The sequence below is a fragment of the Protopterus annectens genome, chromosome 3.part0 (assembly GCF_019279795.1).
Source record: "Protopterus annectens isolate FY-2018-M chromosome 3.part0, PAN1.0, whole genome shotgun sequence".
Lineage (NCBI taxonomy): Eukaryota > Metazoa > Chordata > Ceratodontiformes > Protopteridae > Protopterus > Protopterus annectens.
In genome coordinates this window covers 1,201,745,662-1,201,767,192 of record NC_056731.1, presented here as the reverse complement: position 1 = coordinate 1,201,767,192, position 21,531 = coordinate 1,201,745,662, and positions in this window count along the sequence as shown.

The window sequence follows — 21,531 nt, the reverse complement described above, 5'->3', positions numbered from 1 at the left end:
TCGGTGTTGTTTGGCAGATAAGCCGTTGTCCCGCCCCGTGGGAGGGATGTGGGTATAGCACATGCCTTACCCCCCACTAATAATGCAAAGCATCCACTGGAGAATGCTAAATGCGGCTGTGAAATGTGTACAGCCCTATACCAGTGTCCAGTAGGCAATTCCCATGGACGGACAAACGTCACCAAGATGGCACCCATAACTGCAAACCCGGTGGAATTACACAGCTGCAGTAAGGCATAACACAGGAAATACACATAGGGACTACAGTAGACATTCCCCATACAAAGTCGGACCGCCGTGCGAATACCGGCGTACACAGCACTCAATCTGCCAGCAACAAAATGGGGATCACTCACTTCCATGCTGGAAGAAATGGGCGACCTGTGGAACACATACTAATGGCACACCAACAACGTCAACTAGGAAGTTCAGTCAAAACCACCCGCCAGATGGACACAGTCCAACAAGTTCTACACTTTACATATGCACATTGGTGTCCATTGTAGGACCCAAAAATTGATACTTATGGAACATCATACAGCTGTTATCGTTCAACCAGAAGCAAAGCGACAGCCGTGACTATGGCACAGCTAGACATATGCACCACCAGCGTTATTAAGGTTGATGACAAGTGTCCATGAAATGCAGGACATATGGACAGAAATCCCCAGAGTTCTGAGTCCATAGAAGTGCGTCCACATCCCAGTCCCGCACACATGAAGGATGTGGAATGGGTACCATCGAGTGTTGCAGCCATGGGATCCTGGGTATGCAGAAACAGGGCTCGGTGTTGTTTGGCAGATAATCCGTTGTCCCACCCGTGGGAGGATGTGGGTGTAGCACCTGCCTTACTCCCCACTAATAATGCAAAGCATCCACGGATAATGCTAAATGCATGTGTGAAATGTGTACTGACCTATATCAGTGTCCTGTATGAAATTCTCATGGTTGGACACGCCTATGACCAAGATGCCACCCATAACTGCAAACCCGGTGGAATTACACAGCTGCAGTAAGGCATAACACAGGAAATACAGTTGGGAACTACAGTGGACACTCCCCATACAAAGTCAGACCGCCGTGCGAATACCGGCGTCGCAGCACTCAATCTGCCAGCAACAAAATGGGGATCACTCGCTGCCATACCGCGGAAGAAATGGGCGACCTGTGGAACACATACTAATGGCACACCAACAACGTCAACTAGGATATGTAAACTATGGCGTTCCCACTTATAAAGAAAACATGCTTCAATGAATACATAGGGGATCTACATGTTCTGGTGGTGTTATGTTGACAATACAGTGACGGATATTTCCTACTGGGACGTCTGAGGTTTATTTAAAGCAGTTGCTAACCTGCATCTTTGGATGTACACCATTTGTTCTCAGTTCTAAAAAACCTGGTTTACGTAGCACCACGTAATATGGGTAGTCAAATAGAAATCCGCGATTGGGGAACATACAGCAGCAGTCAAAACCACTGGCCAGTTGGACACAGTCCAGCAACATCTAACTTTACATATGCACATTGGTGTCCATTGTAGGACCCAAAACTTTATCTTAACAGAATTCCATCCAGCCGTTACCGTCCACCAGATGACGCGACAGCCGTGAGTACAGCACAGCGAGACATATGCACCACCAGCGTGTTTAAGGTTGATGACAAGTGTCCATGAAATGCAGGACATATGAACAGAAATCCCCAGATCGACGTGTCCATAGATGTGCGTCCACATCCTAGTCCTGCACACATGAAGGATGTGTAATGGGTACTGTCGAGGGTTGCAGCCATGGGAACCTGGGTATGCAGAAATGGGGCTCGGTGTTGTTTGGCAGATAATCCGTTGTCCCACCCCGTGGGAGGGATGTGGGTGCAGCATATGACCTACTCCCCACTAATAATGCAAAGCATCCACCGGATAATGCTAAATGCAGGTGTGAAATGTGTACAGCTCATACCAGTGTCCAGTAGGCAATTCCCATGGATGGACAAGCCTACAACCAAGATGGCACCCATACCTGCACGCCCGGTGGAATTACACAGCTGCAGTAAGGCATAACACAGGAAATACAGATGGGAACTACAGTAGACACTCCCCATAGAAATCCAGACCTCCGTATAATCCAGCGTACAGCAACCAATCTGCTAGCAAGAATATGGGGATCACTCGCTTCCATACCGTGGAACATATGGGTGACCTCTGGAACACATATTAATGGCATACCAACAACGTCAACTAGGAAGGTCATAGGATGGTTAAACTATGGCGTTCCCACTTATAAAGAACATCCTTCAATGAATTAGTAGGTTCTACATGTTTTGGTGGTGTTAGTTTTGACAATACAGTGGCGGATATCTCACATTGGGACTTCCGAGGTTCATTTAAACCAGTTGCTAACCTGCATCATCAGATTTACACCATTTGGGTTCAGTTCAGAATAAACTGGTTGTCGTAGCACTACATAATATGTGTAGTCAAACAGTCATCCGCGATTGGGTAACATACAGCAGCAGATAAACCCACTGGCCAGATGGACACAGTCCAACAAGTTCTACACTTTACATATGCACATCGGTGTCCATTGTAGGACCCCAAAATTGATCCGTACGCCACATCTACCAGCTGCGATCGAGAGACCTAAAAGGAGTGAATAGCTGTGACTACAGCACAGCTAGACATATGCACCACCAGCGTGTTTAAGGTTGATGACAAGTGTCCATGAAATGCAGGACATATGAACAGACATTCCCAGATTGTCGAGACCATAGAAGTGCGTCCACATCCCAGTCCTGCACACATGAAGGATGTGTAATGGGTACCGTCGAGGTTGCAGCCATGGGATCCTGGGTATGCAGAAATGGGGCTCGGTGTTGTTTGGCAGATAAGCCGTTGTCCCACCCCATGGGAGGGATGTGGGTATAGCACATGCCTTACCCCCCACTACTAATGCAAATCATCCACTGGAGAATGCTAAATGCAGCTTTGAAATGTGTACAGCCCTACACCGGTGTCCAGTAGGCAATTCCCATGGACGGACAAGCGTCGACCAAGATGGCACCCATAACTGCAAACCTGGTGGAATTACACAGCTGCAGTAAGGCATAACACAGGAAATACAGATGGGAACGACAGTAGACACTCCCCATACAAAGTTGGACCGCCGTGCGAATACCGGCGTACACAGCACTCAATCTGCCAGCAACAACATGGGGATTACTCGCTGCCATACTGCGGAACAAATGGGAGACCTGTGGAACACATATTAATGGCACACCAACAACGTCAACTAGGAAGGTCATAGGATGGTTAAAGTATGGCGTTCCACTTATAAAGAACATCCTTCAATGAATTAATAGGTTCTACATGTTCCGGCTGTGTTATATTGACAATACAGTGGCGGATTTCATAATGGGACTTCTGAGGATTAGTTAAAGCAGTTGCTAACCTGCAGCATTAGATTAACACCATTTGGGTTAATTGTAGAAAGACATGGGTTTCGTAGCACTACATAATATGGGTAGTCAAACAGACATCCGTGATTGGGGAACATACAGCAGCAGTCAAAACCACTGGCCAGATGGACACAGTCCAACATGTTCTACACTTTACATATGCACATTGTTGTCCATTGTAGGACCCCAAAAATTTATCCCTACGCAATGTCAACTGGCTGCAATCGAGAGACCCAGAAGAGGGGACAGCCATGACTACGGCACAGCTAGATATATGCACCACCAGCGTGTTCAAGGTTGATGACAAGTGTCCATGAAATGCAGGCCATATGAACAGAAATCCCCAGATTGTCGAGCCCATAGAAGTGCGTCCACATCCCATTCCCGCACACATGAAGGATGTGCAATGGGTACCGTCGAGGGTTGCAGCCATGGGATCGTGGGTATGCATAAATGGGGCTCGGTGTTGATTGGCAGATGATCCATTGTCCCACCCCGTGGGAGGGATGTGGGTATAGCACATGCGTTACTCCGCACTAATAATGCAAATCATCCACCGGAGAATGCTAAATGCAGCTGTGAAATGTGTAGAGCCCTATACCAGTGTCCAGTAGGCAATTCCCATGGATGGACAAACGTCACGACCAAGATGGCACCCAGAACTGCAAACCGGGTGGTATTACACAGACGCAGTAAGGCATAAGACAGGGAATACAGATAGCCTCTACAGTAGAGACTCCACATACAAGGTCAGAGCGCCGTGCAAATACCGGCGTACACAGCACTCAATCTGCCAGCAGGAAAATGGGGATCACTCGTTTCCATACCGCGGAACAAATGGCCGACCTGCGGAACACATACTAATGGCACACCAACAACGTCCACTAGGAAGGTCATAGGATGTTTAAACTATGGCGTTCCCACTTATGAAGAACAACCTTCAATGAATTAATAGGATCTACATGTTTTGGTTGTGTTATTTTGACAATACAGAGGCGGGAATGTCCTAATGGGACATCTGCGGATTAGTTAAAGCAATTGTTAGCCTGCATCATTGGATTCACACCAGTTGGGTTCAGTGTAGAAAATCCCGGTTTACGTAGCACTACATAATATGGGTAGTCAAACAGACATCCGTGATTGGGGAACATACAGCAGCAGTCAAACCCACTGGCCAGATGGACACAGTCCAACAAGCTCTACACTTTACATATGCACATTGGTGTCCATTGTAGGACCCCAAAATTATCTATGCAATGTCAACCGGCTGCGATCGAAAGACCCAGAAGAACTGACAGCCATGACTACGGCACAGCTAGATATATGCACCACCAGCGTGTTCAAGGTTGATGACAAGTGTCCATGAAATGCAGGACATATGAATAGAAATCCCCAGATTGCCAAGTCCATAGACGTGCGTCCACATCCCATTCCCGCACACATGAAGGATGTGCAATGGGTATCGTCGAGGGTTGCAGCCATGGGATGGTGGGTATGCAGAAATGGGGCTCGGTGTTGATTGGCAGATAATCCGTTGTCCCACCCCGTGGGAGGGATGTGGGTATAGCACATGCGTTACTCCCCACTAATAATGCAAATCATCCACTGGAGAATGCTAAATGCAGCTGTGAAATGTGTACAGCCCTATACCAGTGTCCAATAGGCAATTCCCATGGACGGACAAACGTACGACCAAGATGGCACCCATAACTGCAAACCCAGTGTAATTCCACAGCTGCAGTAAGGCATAACACAGGAAATACAGATAGGGACCACAGTACACACCCCCATACAAAGTCAGACCGCGTCGCGAATACCGGCGTACAGCACTCAATCTGCCAGCAAGAAAATGGGGATCACTCGCTTCCATACTGTGGAACAAATGGGCGACCTGCGGAACACATACTAATGGCACCAACAACATCAACTAGGAAGGTTATAGGATGGTTAAGCTATGGCGTACCCACATATAAAGAACATCCTTCAATGAATTAATAGGATCTACATGTTATGGTGGTGTTATTCTGACAATACAGTGGCGGATATTTCCTACTGTGACTTCTGAGGATTATGTAAAGCAGTTGCTAACCTGCATCCTTGGATGTACACCATTTGGTTTCAGGTTTGAAAAACCTGGATGTCGTAACACTACATAATATGTGTAGTCAAACAGACATCCGCGATCGGGAACATACAGCAGCAGTCAAACCCACTGGCCAGATGGACACAGTCCAACAGGTTCTACACTTTACATATGCACATCGGTGTCCATTGTAGGACCCAAAAATTTAACCCTATGCAATAAAAACGTGATGGAGGGAGCGACGCTGAAGGCGTAACAGCCGTGACTACGGCACAGTTAGACATATGCACCACCAGCGTGTTTAAGGTTAATGACAGGTGTCCATGAAATGCAGGACATATGAGCAGAAATACCCATATGGCCGAGTCCATAGAAGTGCGTCCACATCCCAGTCCTGCACACATGAATAGTGTGTAATGGGTACCATCGAGGGCTGCAGCCATGGGATTGTGGGTATGCAGAAATGGGGCTCGGTGTTGTTTGGCAGATAATCCATTATCCCGCCCCGTGGGAGGGATGTGGGTATAGCACATGCCTTACCCCCCACCAAAAATGCAAATCATCCACCAGAGAATGATAAATGCAGCTGTGAAATGGGTACAGCCGTATACCAGTGTCCAGTAGGCAATTCCCATCGATGGATAAACGTACGACCAAGATGGCACCCATAACTGCAAACCTGGTGGAATTACACAGCTGCAGTAAGGCATAACACAGGAAATGCAGATAGGGACTACAGTACACACTCCCCATACAAAGTCAGACCGCCATGCGTATACCGTACACAGCACTCAATCTGCCAGCAAGAAAATGGGGATCTCTCGCTACCATACTGCGGAACAAATGTGCGACCTGCGGAACACATACTAATGGCACACCAGCAACGTCAACTAGGAAGGTCATAGGATCTCTGAACTATGGCGTTCACACTTATAAAGAACATCCTTCAATGAATTAATAGGATCTACATGTTTTGGTTGTGTTATTTTGACAATACAGTGGCGGAAATTCCCTAATGGGACATCTGAGGATTAGTTAAAGCATTTCCTAGCCTGCATCATTGGATTTACACCATCTGGGGTCAGTTTGGAATAACCTGGTTAACGTAGCACTACATAATATGGGTAGCAAGCAGACATCCGCGATTGGGGAACATACAGCAGCAGTCAGACCCACTGGCCAGATGGACACAGTCCAACAAGTTCTACACTTTATATATGCACATTGGTGTTCATAGTAGGACCCCAAAGATTCATCCGTGCAATGTGAACCAGCTGCGATCGAGACCCAGAAGAACTGACAGCCATGACTACGGTACAGCCAGACATATGCACCTCCAGCGTGTTCAAGGTTGATGACAACTGTCCATGAAATGCAGGACATATGAACAGAAATTCCCAGATTGTAGAGTCCATAGAGGTGCGTCCACATCCCATTCCTGCACATGACGGATGTGTAATGGGTACCGTCGAGGGTTGCAGCCATGGGATCCTGGGTATGCAGAAATGGGCTCGGTGTTGTTTGGCAGATAATACTTTGTCCCACCGTGGGAGGGATGTGGGAGTAGTACATGCCTTACTCCCACTAATTGTGCAAAGCATCCACGGATAATGCTAAATGCAGGTGTGAAATGTGTACTGCTCTATACCAGTGTCCAGTAGGCAATCGGCATGGATGGACAAGCGTAGGACCAAGATGTCACCCATAACTGCAAACCTGGTGGAATCACACAGCTGCAGTGAGGCATAACACAGGAAATACAGATAGGGACTACAGTAGACACTCCCCATACAAAGCCAGACCGCCGTGTGAATACCAGCGTACACAGCACTCAATCTGCCAGCACCATAATGGGGATCACTCGCTTCCATACCGCGGAAGAAATGGGCGACCTGTGGAACACATACCAATGGCACAAAAACAACGTCAGCTAGGAAGGTCATAGGATGGTCAAACTATGGCGTTCCCACTTATGGAGAACATCCTTCAGTGAATTAATAGGATTAATGTCAATTGACCATGGAATACACCTAATCAACATCAAAGAACCGCTGGCACCTTATGGCACACAATCCAAAACACACATAGGTAGATGAAACAGTCAACGTAGACATTGTCCACGACAGGTCACAAATGGTATACAAAGGTTACTTCATGGACATGTAAGCGCTTTCACCCGTAGGCTCCGTCAGACTTACACATGACATAGACGCATCCAGGCTTTAAATATCCCCCCTTACACTTTGATTGGTTAATTTCTCAGCAAACAATGAACATGTAACCACAGCATAGAAAGCACAGACGCAATGTTAACTAGACAGACATATATTAACATCTCAGAAAACATCCTAGTAACACATGTATTATATGATATTGTACTATGCCTAATACTCATCAATCAAAGATCTAACAATATATATAGAAGATATGCATATCATATCAATGTAATACAGTGGTACACAACTGAAAGAGTGGACTAATGTGTTAACTGTATATCTGTACCTAAACTACATTCCTGTCATGGGGGTTTAAGCCACCTGCTTCTCAAAAGAGGCTTCATCAGTGTTTCACCGGTCAGCCCTGGTGTGTGGTCAACCCTCCACCTAATAATCCATCTAAATCTGCATTCTAAAGCATAGTTGATGAGGTCCCCCCTCTGGTATTATAACCTAGCCATCGTAAAACACCGAATGTAGACATATGCCTTGTGATGTGCTCATAGCCGGCGTAGGCATCGCCAATCCTGCGGCTGCCCAGGGCCGCACTAGTAGGGCCACCTGTCTAGTAGGTGTGTCATGTAGGTATACCAGGATGGGGCACCATGTGTTGTGGTGGTGTGCCATGGAGCCCTACAGCCTAGGGCAGCAGTCGATCTAAGGCGCTGCCGTAGGAGGGTAATACGGTCTGCAGGTAGGTGCAGACATGCACATCAAACAGCGGTCCACAAGGATCAACCATAGTGGCGACACCTGCACAGATGGCTATGGCGGGACACACACGACCATGCATACAGCACAGTTAGACATACACACACCATAAATAGTCAATTACACACAAGGTGTATATGGCGTGTCTGGTACAGTGTCAGTACAGCAAGGATAGCTGTCTGCCACGATATCCAGCAGATCTCTCTAGGGTGTTCTGGAATACGAACGGTGCATGGACAATGAGTGGATATGCATCGTACAACAGTTCTATGTGTCAGCCATGCAAATATGCGATACATGGGACAGACAGCTGTCCATGCAAGAGCAGCACTACGGGCACAACATAGGTACGTAGATATACAATGACAGAGATACAGATGGACACATGTGGCAAGCCCGTGCGTGTAACGTACACAGCATCACCCCACCAAACCATAGCAGGGTGCACGTGGAGAACACGCTACGGAGGTCACCAAACACAGCAGGCACACAAGAGGTCCACGAGCTGCGTCTCACCATCCACAAACACTGGGATGGCGGCAGGATATGAGTGCTCTGCGGAAACCTCAAAGCCATACCCTATGAACCCATGCAGCTGGGAGCATGGACACAGACACACACATGTGGCAGGCATGGTGATTGACCACACCCCCACATACCCAACCGCACAACAGTATGACACAGGTATGGAACGCTCGTGGACCACCGAACACACCACCGTCAGAGGCACATGTACAGGTGGGTGACAACATCCGTAAAGGAATGGCCGCCGATAGCCAAGGTATGTGTTGCCAAGCATCTAAAATAACTCCACTCTACTAGGGAAGCTGTGAACACACACACCACACACAGGGAAGGGGCAGGAGTCAAACCTTCGCCTACCTACATGACCTCACTACAGCATGAAGCATTTACAGAACGCGCTACCAAGATTACGGAGCACAGCGCTGTCAGAGGATTACTTCTATGGGGGTGACATCACCCGTAAGGGAATAGCTGGCAATTGCCAAGGTATGTGTTGCGAAGCGTCTAAAGCATGTTCATCTGCAGAGGCAGCTGGAAACACACACACACACACACACACACACAGAAGGGCTGAGAGTCGAACCTCGCCTACCTACATGAACTCACTACAGCATGAAGCATTTACAGAATCGCTACCAAGATTACTGAGCACAGGCGCTGTCAGAGGCATACTTCTAGGCGGGTGACATGACCCGTAAGGGAATAGCTGACAATAGCCAAGGTATGTGTTGCGGGCGTCTAAAGCATGTTCATCTGCAGAGGCAGCTGGAAACACACACACACACACACACACACACACACACAGGGAAGGGCGAGAGTCGAACCTATGCCTACCTACATGAAGTCACTACAGCATGAAGCATTTACAGAATCGCTGAGATTACTGAGCACAGCGCTGTCAGAGGCGTACTTCTAGGTGGGTGACATCACCCATAAGGGAATAGCTGGCAATAGCCAAGGTATGTGTTGTGAAGGCGTCTAAAGCATGTTCATCTGCAGAGGCAGCTGGAAACACACACACACAGGGAAGGGCCGAGGCAACCTACGCCTACCTACATGAACTCACTACAGCATGGCATTTACAGAACGCTACCAAGATTACTGAGCACAGCTGTCAGAGGCATACTTCTAGGCGGGTGACATCACCCGTAAGGGAATAGCTGGCAATAGCCAAGGTATGTGTTGTGAAGCGTCTAAAGCATGTTCATCTGCAGAGGCAGCTGGAAACACACACACACAGGGAAGGACCGAGTCGAACCTCGCCTACCTACATGAACTCACTACAGCATGAAGCATTTACAGAACGCGCTACTGAGATTACTGAGCACAGCTGTCAGAGGCATACTTCTAGGCGGTGACATCACCGTAAGGGAATAGCTGGCAATTGCCAAGGTATGTGTTGCGGCGTCTAAAGCATGTTCATCTGCAGAGGCAGCGGGAAACACACACACACACACACACACACACACACACACACACACACGGAAGGGCCGAGAGTCGAACCTACGCCTACCTACATGAACTCACTACAGCATGAAGCATTTACAGAACGCTACGAGATTACTGAGCACAGCTGTCAGAGGCATACTTCTAGGGTGACATCACCCGTAAGGGAATAGCTGGCAATAGCCAAGGTATGTGTTGCGAAGCATCTAAAAGCATGTTCATCTGCAGAGGCAGCTGGAAACACACACACACACACACGGAAGGGCCGAGAGTCGAACCTATGCCTACCTACATGAACTCACTACAGCATAAAGCATTTACAGAATGCGCTACCGAGATTACTGAGCACAGCGCTGTCAGAGGCGTACTTCTAGGTGGGTGACATCACCCGTAAGGGAATAGCTGGCAATAGCCAAGGTATGTGTTGTGAAGCGTCTAAAAGCATGTTCATCTGCAGAGGCAGCTGGAAACACACACACACACAGGGAAGGACCGAGAGTCGAACCTACGCCTACCTACATGAACTCACTACAGCATGAAGCATTTACAGAACGCACTACCGAGATTACTGAGCACAGCGCTGTCAGAGGCATACTTCTAGGCGGGTGACATCACCCATAAGGGAATAGCTGGCAATAGCCAAGGTATGTGTTGTGAAGCGTCTAAAAGCATATTCATCTGCAGAGGCAGCTGGAAACACAGACACACACAGGGAAAGGCTGAGAGTCGAACCTACGCCTATCTACATGAACTCACTACAGCATGAAGCATTTACAGAACGCACTACCGAGATTACTGAGCACAGCACTGTCAGAGGCATACTTCTAGGTGGGTGACATCACCCGTAAGGGAATAGCTGGCAATAGCCAAGGTATGTGTTGGCGATCTAAAAGCATGTTCATCTGCAGAGGCAGCTGGAAACACACACACACACAGGGAAGGGCCGGGAGTCGAACCTACGCCTACCTACATGAACTCACTACAGCATGAAGCATTTACAGAGCAGCTACCAAGATTACTGAGCACAGCTGTCAGAGCATACTTCTAGGCAGGTGACATCACCCGTAAGGGAATAGCTGGCAATAGCCAAGGTATGTGTTGTGAAGCGTCTAAAAGCATGTTCATCTGCAGAGGCAGCTGGAAACACACACACACACACAGGGAAGGGCTGAGAGTCGAACCTACGCCTACCTACATGAACTCACTACAGCATGAAGCATTTACAGAGCAGCTAGCAGATTACTGAGCACAGCAGTGTCAGGAGGCATACCCCTAGGTGGGTGGAATCATCTGCAGAGGCAATGCGGCCGATAGGGAATGAAGACAGAGTGCGCAGTCACACAGCCTGTTACCATCCCAAGGTGGCCGTACAGTAACACGGTAGTGCTGTGGTCGGGAATACCAACTAACTACGGAGCAGTACATCACAACATGAATACGGGATGCACCACATTACAGTATACCCTATGAGAGGGCATCCGGCGTGCAGGATGTAGGCAGCCAATGTGGCATGACAGCCACATATGAGTCACCTGGATTGTCACCATGGCTATGCAGGATGTCAATGGCCATGGCTACACACCTAGTAGCAGACATCGGTGCCGACCGTCGTGTGTACCCCCAACTGGTGTACTGGCCATGCCTCTCACACCTAGCGGTTGCGAAGGGGAGACAGACATGCTCACGGGGTATCAACGCAGTCAGCCGCGGTGTGCACTGTACTGTGTGTCCGTCTACACAGCTGCTTACTGGGCATGCTCAGACAGAATCGGCACAGTGCAGACAGGCATACACATGGGGCGACGGCATGGGAGGCAGAATGTGGACCGTCGTGTGTGTCCAGCCACACAACAGCAACCCGGCCATGCCACAGGTGTGGCAGTTGCGGAGGAAACAGGCATGCACCGGGTATCAATGCAGGCGGCGCGGTGTGCACTGTACTGTGTGTCCATCTACACAGCTGCTTACTGGGCATGCTCAGACACTTAGAATCGGCACAGTGCAGACAGGCATACACATGGGTGGACGGCATGGGAGGCAGAATGTGGACCGTCGTGTGTGTCCAGCCACACAACAGCAACCCGGCCATGCCACAGATGTGGCAGTTGCGGAGGAAACAGGCATGCACCGGGGTATCAATGCAGGCCAGGCGCGGTGTGCACTGTACTGTGTGTCCATCTACACAGATGCTTACTGGGCATGCTCAGACACTTAGAATCGGCACAGTGCAGACAGGCATACACATGGGGCGGCGGCATGGGAGGCAGAATGTGGACCGTCGTGTGTCCAGCCACACAATAGCAACCCGGCCATGCCACAGGCGTGGCAGTTGCGGAGGAAACAGGCATGCACCGGGGGATCAATGCAGTCGGGTGCGGTGTGCACTGTACTGTGTGTCCATCTACACAGCTGCTTACTGGGCATGCTCAGACACTTAGAATCGGCACAGTGCAGACAGGCATACACATGGGGCGATGGCATGGGAGGCAGAATGTGGACCGTCGTGTGTGTCCACCCACAAAACAGCGACCGGCCATGCTCACACCGTAGTATGTGCTACGCGCCGTCTGGCATGCACGGAGTGCACACACCGCAAGTCACGGCCAGGTAAACCCGTACACACGCGCGGGGTGGACACACATGCAGTCTGCGTACACACACAGATGACAGCACAGGCGTCACGAGTGTACACTGTAGCTGCTATGCCAGCACCATGTCATCGGTGCAGCAGTATGCCTCATGGTCCAGAAACTGCATGTGACATATGTCCAGAAGACTATGTGGCGGTGTACGTCCGTCGTGCAGAGTACACATGAACTATCAATGATCCCACAGGTGTGATGTAGTCCACCCGTACCGGTATACACGGACAGGTGTGCTCCACACATACCACGGGCCTGACACAGGTATGACACATGACTGCAGCTGTACCACAGTGAAACAATGTCCGGATATGTGACATATGTGATTTCCTGTTTGTGTGCATGGACTGCACGCAAGACACATATGAAGCCTGTGATGTACCACATGCATGACACAGGCGTACGCGGTAATACACACACGAAGGGAAGGCAGATACATGTCTGTGGTATGCACCCCCTACAGGGTGTAGCGGTGTTCACAGGGACACATACCCTTGTACAGTTTGCCTGTGACAGCTGTGATACCAAACCACAGTCCATGTTCCATGTATGTTGACACACATGTCACAACGTAGCAATGCATACACACATGGCAACAGGGGATACATGTGACACGTGTACTGTGCCGGTGCAGCCGTGCAGGGGCGGTGTCTGGTGTCCGTAACACAGTTGCAACCCCCTCCCACATGCATACCCATCATGGGGGCCGTCATATGGTGGCATAGTAACAGCACGCATGGCAGTCTGTGTGTACACCATTTGTTTAAACACCTGTCCACATGCATATGTGCAGGTGCTGGTCTACGTGTGTCACACCATCCTACCCTGCCATGTGCATACAGTCTGCTATGTCGCCTTTACATGACAGCGCTGCCATGATGCATACCCATCGGCCATGCGGGATCGACCATATGTCACATTGCCACTGTAACCCCTACCACCTCCCACATGCAGATATTGGCACAGCTGCCAGATACAGTTGTAGTACACAGGATGCACCACATACCGCTGCACGCCTGCACAAATCCCATGTAGCGGGTGTGGCATTCCTAGCACCAACATGTGTGCAGGAATGTGTGCCCATGTATGCCACAGATCGGGGGGACTATGTGCCACGTGCCACACATCACTGTACACCATGGTAGAGATCTGTACCTACCTCAGTGTGGGGTGCATCGATGTGGATGGTGTAGTACATGCAACACGTCATCCCTCCGTGTAGACATGTGTGGCCACCACCATGTCAGTGTGTCAACATGTGTGTATGTCTGCTGCCTGTTGAGAGGGTGCATGCAGATATCGTGTTGTGACTGGACACTGACCACACAGGGTGACCATCCAGTAGTGGTGCTGCATTGTACAGCCCTATCATTGCCATACCTGTGAGCCTTACTGGCCACTTGTGCAAGACCACCCCCTGTGACATGGCGCGTCGGTGCATTGTCTTGTGAGGGTGCCGACCACAGACAGGTGTCCCCATCTGCACACACAATGGTGTGTGTGCCATAGAGGTGTACGCCCGAATCACGGGGAATATTCCTGTACCGGTACAGCATCCGACTGTCGAACACTGTGCACCACAGCTGACAGGTGACACCTGCGGTCAGTAGCCAGCACACTGCGTATGACACCTGCAGAATGTCACCATACCTGTACTGTGTCATGCCATGTATGTGATGTCTATGTCCACCGTAGCCTGTGGCACCGACCACAGGCATCAGGTGCAGTATATGTGTGGACATGTGCGTCATGTACCGTGTAAGCAACGTTACAATGTATCCGGCTCCGTGCTCCGCAAGTTTATGTGTATGACCTCTCTTCTTGCAATCCCGACTGTCTGTTCTCTATATCACAAAAGCTCTGCACCTGCTCCCATAGTATTCCTACATAGATAAACTACATGTATACTAAATGGAGTACTACACTGGCCTAGAGTCCCCTTGTGTGCCCACATCCCTATAGGTGCCTTCTGAACCGGTTACACAGCAAATGCATTCACATTCTCTGACATGTCGAAGGGTCAATTGCTAGCGACCTCTCCTGTTCAGATGGTGAATCTGGGCGTCCTGGCCACTGTTACAGGTGCCTCATGGACACGGACAAGGCGCACCTCCCCCAATGAACATAATACATGTGACAGACGCAACTATATAGCCAGACAGGGGGCTGTGCTCTCTCAAATACCCAGTGTCACATGTGACTATCACAAATGCTAATCAAACACATGAACACACTAAGACATACCTGGAGGCACTGTAAGACATGTCACGAACCTAACGAGCACTCTGAAGCAGACACACAAGCTACTGCCTCCACAAGAAATAGGACATGCAACACATAGTTCTCAACGTCTGTGTGCTAAACTGTCGAACCCCAAAGGCAACACACACACTGCCAGACACACCTGTAATGGGTGACACCACTGCCAGACACACCGACGTACCACCCACCACACTGAACAAGGGAATGATCACAGTATGCTGCCTGCCGGGCGCTGGAATCACATAACACACGCACTCAGGTCACTCCACAGCATGTACAGGTATGGCGGTCATTGCCCATGCTGGTGTCAACGACTGGTGGCATACCACCCTGGGATACAGTACAGGAGACATAGAGGGCCACTCAGATTGTGTAGCCCAGGCCGGCATGTCCCTGACCCTGGGCAGTATCCCACCCTCATCAAGTATGATCCCACTATACTGGCTCAATGTGGTCACCCTTGATAATGTGCCTGGTTACCGGTGTCAGTCTGAGGATCCAGATTCCTCATACCTGGGATGACATGCTTGGCACGCCCCGCGCATGGTATGGCTGGCAGCTGTTGCCCCTGGTCTTCAAGGGTTTGGCGAAGGCACCTGCCACCCCCACAGTGCTCACTGCAGGCACGGCTGGAATGATAAACCTACCTCCCTACACTACAAACCTGGAGAACACACAGGATAATACTGCTCACTGCCAGTGGTCTATGGCCAAGCTGCACACCCTCAAATGCCCTCCTCAGTATGGAGGACATCGATGTCAGTGCTGTGACTGAAACATTGGTCAGGGCTGCTGAGAGCACCCCAGCACTATCGGGTCATACCCCATATCACACATTCAGGACCATAACCCGGACCTAACACAGAAGGAGGGGGAGGCTCCATTTCCATGAAGGATACACACACACCTGCATGTTGCCAGAGATGCACGCGTAGCAGGGGAATATCCAGGTGCAATTAACCATGGTTAGGACTGCCCTACAGTTTGTTGCATGCTACAGACCACCCTCCCAAACCCAGGATACCTGCACAGCCTTCCTGAAGACACTGGTGAGTGTGAATGCTCTCACAACACCGTCATATTGGGTGACATCAACCACCCATACATAGACCGGGAACATTACCCAGGACACAACACCCTACGCCAAAGGTCCCAGGTGTTCATACACCTGACTGCTTTGGAACAACCATGCACCATACCCACAAGGGGGGGACGTATACCAGTTCTTATCATTACACATGGGGACGTAATGTTCCACATAGGATGTACATCCCTCGATGGTGATGTCAGACCGTATAGTGAATCCACTGGTGATCCGCATCCTGCACCCAACACCGGCATGGGAGACCACAGTGACGACCTCTCCACAGTGAACCACACATGTCATACGACCGGTGTGCTACCCTACAAGGCCTCCATGCCAGTGGTAAACACAGGCCACACTGCTGAAACCCTTACAAATGCCTTCTATGAGCACCCCCAGGGATGTCTGCACCAAGCGATCCTGATAACATCAGGACCTTGTCCACGAGCAGGCACATGGTCTGGTGGACCCCAGCCATTGCCAAACTGTACAACAAGGGTTGGAGCTAATACATGACAGAGCAATATCAGTACCAGGAAGGCATCACTGATTAATACCCGGCGTTAACATACGATCACACATACAATCATCCAAGGCCACTTGTGGGAGTGGTACTGCAGAGGACACATAAGACAACCATAGGGCCTTCCTTAGCTGTGGTAGGGACATGGGTGGGAGCACACAGTCATGCCGAATTACTCCAGAATGGTACAATGATCACTGAACCCACAGACATTGTCAACAAACCAGCGGACATGTTCCATGCATACATCTACCCTCCCCAAGAGGGGCGTATCCATCCCACCAGAGTCTAGCCTCCCAAACATCCCATATGCCCAGGAGATCTGATATCTGTTAAGCGGTGAACACAGCACCAATGGGACCAGATGGTGTCCCTGGCTGTGTGCTACACAACCTCATTGAGGCCCTCGCCCGCACATAAGGCAGCTGTGTCATCTTAGGCTTACTACGGGCTAGGTCCCGCTGGATGGCATCACGGCAACTGTGGTCCCACTACACCAGGGTAGTGCTCTTATGGACTGTAGACATCCCTGCCCTATCAGCTTGACAAGCCTTGTCTGCAAAGCTGTGGGAGGTCCATACTGGAGCCCATAAATACAGACAGTGGTGTACAGCCAATGCGGAACATACCCACATCGACTTAGTCAAAGGCAAATCCGCCTCCCAAACCTGCTCGACCTGTCTGGAGGGGTCACTAAGGCCATTGATGGGGTACGTCGGTTTGCACAGACTACCATGACCTGGCGGAGCGTTCAAACAACACTCCATGTGGGCAGCATGGAAAGGCTCACTAGCGTACATGTGGAGACATATGTCTGCGATGGTTTGCCAAATGGATGGAGGTCACACCACACAGGGTTTGTGTTCCTGGTGCCATGTCAGACTCCAAGCTGGTCTCGACTGGTGGCCCACAGGGCTCAGTCCTGGGCCCCCTCCTGTTCAGCATTCAACCTTCCAATGTACATGCAAACATAGGGGGATTGTGGCAGACAAGGTATGCAGATGACTGCACACCGGCCACCATACTCAACACCCATCAGACACGGACATCCACCTGGGGTCTCATAGAAATGGATAACTGGTGCCAGAGCCATGGCCTGATGCTACATGCCAGGGAAGGTGTAGACCTGCCCAGTGGGAAAGACATGTTCACCCCGACTTACCATATAGGTGGTAAGCCATTAAACATGGTGGACGTGATCAGGGACATGGGTACCACACCTGTCGGTAACCTCTGTCGACACTCACATTGCCAATGTGGTTGGGAAGACATTCCACTGTGGCCACCTGGTCAGGAAGGGATTCACATCCACATCAGGGAGTTCATTGTACCCCTGTACTCTTCACACATCAGACCAATGATTGCGCCTAGCGCCACATCTGGGATGTACCTAACCTGACACCTGCAGCACTTGGAAGGACCACAAACGTTCCACAACACAGGGATAAAGGTGCTGAGACATGTGTCACACGCTGCCCGACCGAGGGGACTCCGGCTGTATACCTTCTCAGCCCGTCTGCTCTGAGGTGATCTGTGCCTGTCATACATGGCCATGTCCGACCTGGGTGACATGGACATGTTCCACCTCCTAGGCTCCAAGCAAACCGCGGCACAGATGCAACTGACAGACACCTCAACACGGACATAAATAGGGCGTGCTGGGGGACAGGGTCATCGCCAGAGACCCCTACAACATGGAAAGGATTCCCAGCCCATGTGAAGCAGAGCCACTGACTGACTTTGTCCAAGTAATCCTGGCGTGTGGATGTGTGATCGTGGGTATCGCCAGGCATCATCTCTGTGTCACTGCTGGACAGAGGGACAGTGAACCGATGGATGTAGTATCCTCATCCTAAGGGGTGGTGACAGCCACACACACTCTGGCTAGGCTTACACATGCCGTAGGGCACATAGGCTGGTATGTACCTATGCGCCTATGTACCTATGTTGGGGTCCATGCAGGTTGCGGGTACCTGTGGTATGCTGATATTGCCAGATGTGCTTGTGGGTAACCCACAGCTACACGTGGGGGACTGATAACAGTGCTCCCAGTAGGCACATGCAAGTACACCATATTTGGCATACAGGTTAACAGAACCAACATGGTGCTACACATGTAACCGCCATGCATACCGTGTACACAGATCAATGTATGCTGCACCTGCACTACATGGTATGTCTGCTGCATGATGTCGGTACACAACCCACGTCACATACGCACCTGTCACCTGTCATACACAACCACTGTGACATACACATCTCGCACTATGCGGACACAGGTATCACATACACCTCTCACTATCTTGTCCACCCTGTGCATCAGAATATGTTTGCATAACCGTGCACCGATGGTGTGGAACACGGTGCTGCGGCAGAGGCTTCATCATATGCACAGGGTGATATGTGTGCCAGGGGCATAGGCTGTACCAATGGATGACATCATGTGTGTGTGTAAGGGCCGGTGCATATACTGGGCATGACTATGCAGTATGCATGTGGATGTGGTGGAACCCTACAGTTGTATCTGCTGTGTGTGGGTATGTGTGTACACAGTTTAGCCATCTGTGATGCCTACACGGGGTATACTTGGCAGCCCCAGACTGTACAGTGCAGGTTGTATAGCTCACTGTGTCCACCTGCCGCCACGTGACCTGTGCCTGCCTGGGGTCACACGGGCACTACCGGGTGGAGGTATGGAGTGGCCACTCTCTGATGACATATGTCCGCTGGAACCGTGTCCACGCTGGGACCGGCCAGGGCCACGTCCACGTGGCCTGCTGTGTCCTGGTGTGGTTGGTGTAGCACCAGCTGCACTACTGCTGCTACCAGCACTGTGTGAGTGGGCATGAGGTGGCACGCTGCGTCGACCTGCACTAGGTGGTGTTGCTGGCCTACGCACGTGTCCTCGCCTCTCCTACCAGGTGTTCCAGCACAGACAGCTCACGCTCGTACAGATTATTATGCCTCGGTCGAGGATTCCAACCATCTCACCTAATCTCCTATCCAGAACATCGGCAAGCTGCTGTTGAGCATTCACCAATGACTGGATGTTCTCATTTAAGGAATGGATTGCGGCCCTCTGCAGCCTCTGCCCTTCTTGGTTCTGCCGTTCGGCACATGCCTGTGCTGCCATTACAGTCTGAAACATGCGTCTGGTGATACCAGCTGCTGCACCCTGTACGGCAGGTGCATGTCTACCAGAGCTCCTCCTACGAGCAGCACCAGCCACATGCCTGTGTGGCACATCACCAGTCATTACACTGGCAACATGGTGTGTACCAGCACCTTCTCTAGCCACCACACAGTCCTGCTCAGTGCCAACAGATGATGACTGTCCTTCCTCTATGGGCAACGGTGATGTGGTATGTGTCGGCATCTGAACCGTGTGCAGAGATGAAGGGGACATAGGTGGGATGTTAACCAATGGCGCAGCTTCTGCCCGTGGCGACCCTGCCTGTGCCTCATGCATATGGTCATCACCGCTAGTATCTGTGGGGACACTAGCATCAGATGGACGCAGGAGGGAACGCACCTACAGCACCTGTGGATACAAAGACATACTGTAAGATACATTACACACATGCAGACACACACGCAGACACACACACGCAGACACACACACAGACACACACACGCACATGCGGAGACACACCTGCGCTGACACACACACACAGACACACACACATGCAGACACATCATGCATGTGATATTGCAGGTGGCATGCAGCATTCCCACACCACAGCTCAGTGAATGCAGGCCAGACATTAATAGTGGTAGTATGCATACTGCCCTGGGGTGCACACTACATCAAGCAGGTGTCATTTCAGTAGGCTTGCAGTACACACATTCATGGTAGTTTGCATGCATCACCGTGATACACCGTGTGGCCACAGGCGGGTTAACACTACACATGGCTGGCGTCACATTGTCATGTACACGCAAACATGCGCAATAACATCTGGACATGTGACAATGGTGTCCCACCACATGCACCACATCAAACTGGACGTCACAGTGCAGTGTTATGTGTACAGGCTACAGATAGAATGCATGTGTAACAAGGATGTCTGTGCAGGTGTGGTTGGTGTGAGCTGTGTACATAGCTGTACAGTGGGAATGCGGGCACTGTGCCACTGCATGGCAGCAAGACACAGGTATGTTTCTGTGCGATGCGTAACATGGACGCATTGCATTGCCATGTCTGCAACACAGTCATGCTGTTTCACAGCACATATTTGGTAGACATTGGTGGCACCTCCAGTGGCTGCAGACAGGAATTTCGTTTGTCTGGTGTACCACATCAGATGTACAGGGGGTCCACTACAGCTATGATCGCACTATGTGTGGACAGGGTGCAAAGATGACTACCCACTGCAGATGTACTGTGTGGCAACATGCCTGTGGGTATCACCCATGGCCATGTTTGACTAGGTCATGGACAATTGTGTGTGATGGGCATCGTGTACACATCTCTGTGGTGGCCCATGTGACATACACCGCACTAGTCTGAGGTGTCACATTTCGAAGGCTATGCAGACATTGTGGATGTCTGCTATGTCGTCGTGGGTCATGTCATGGTGTGA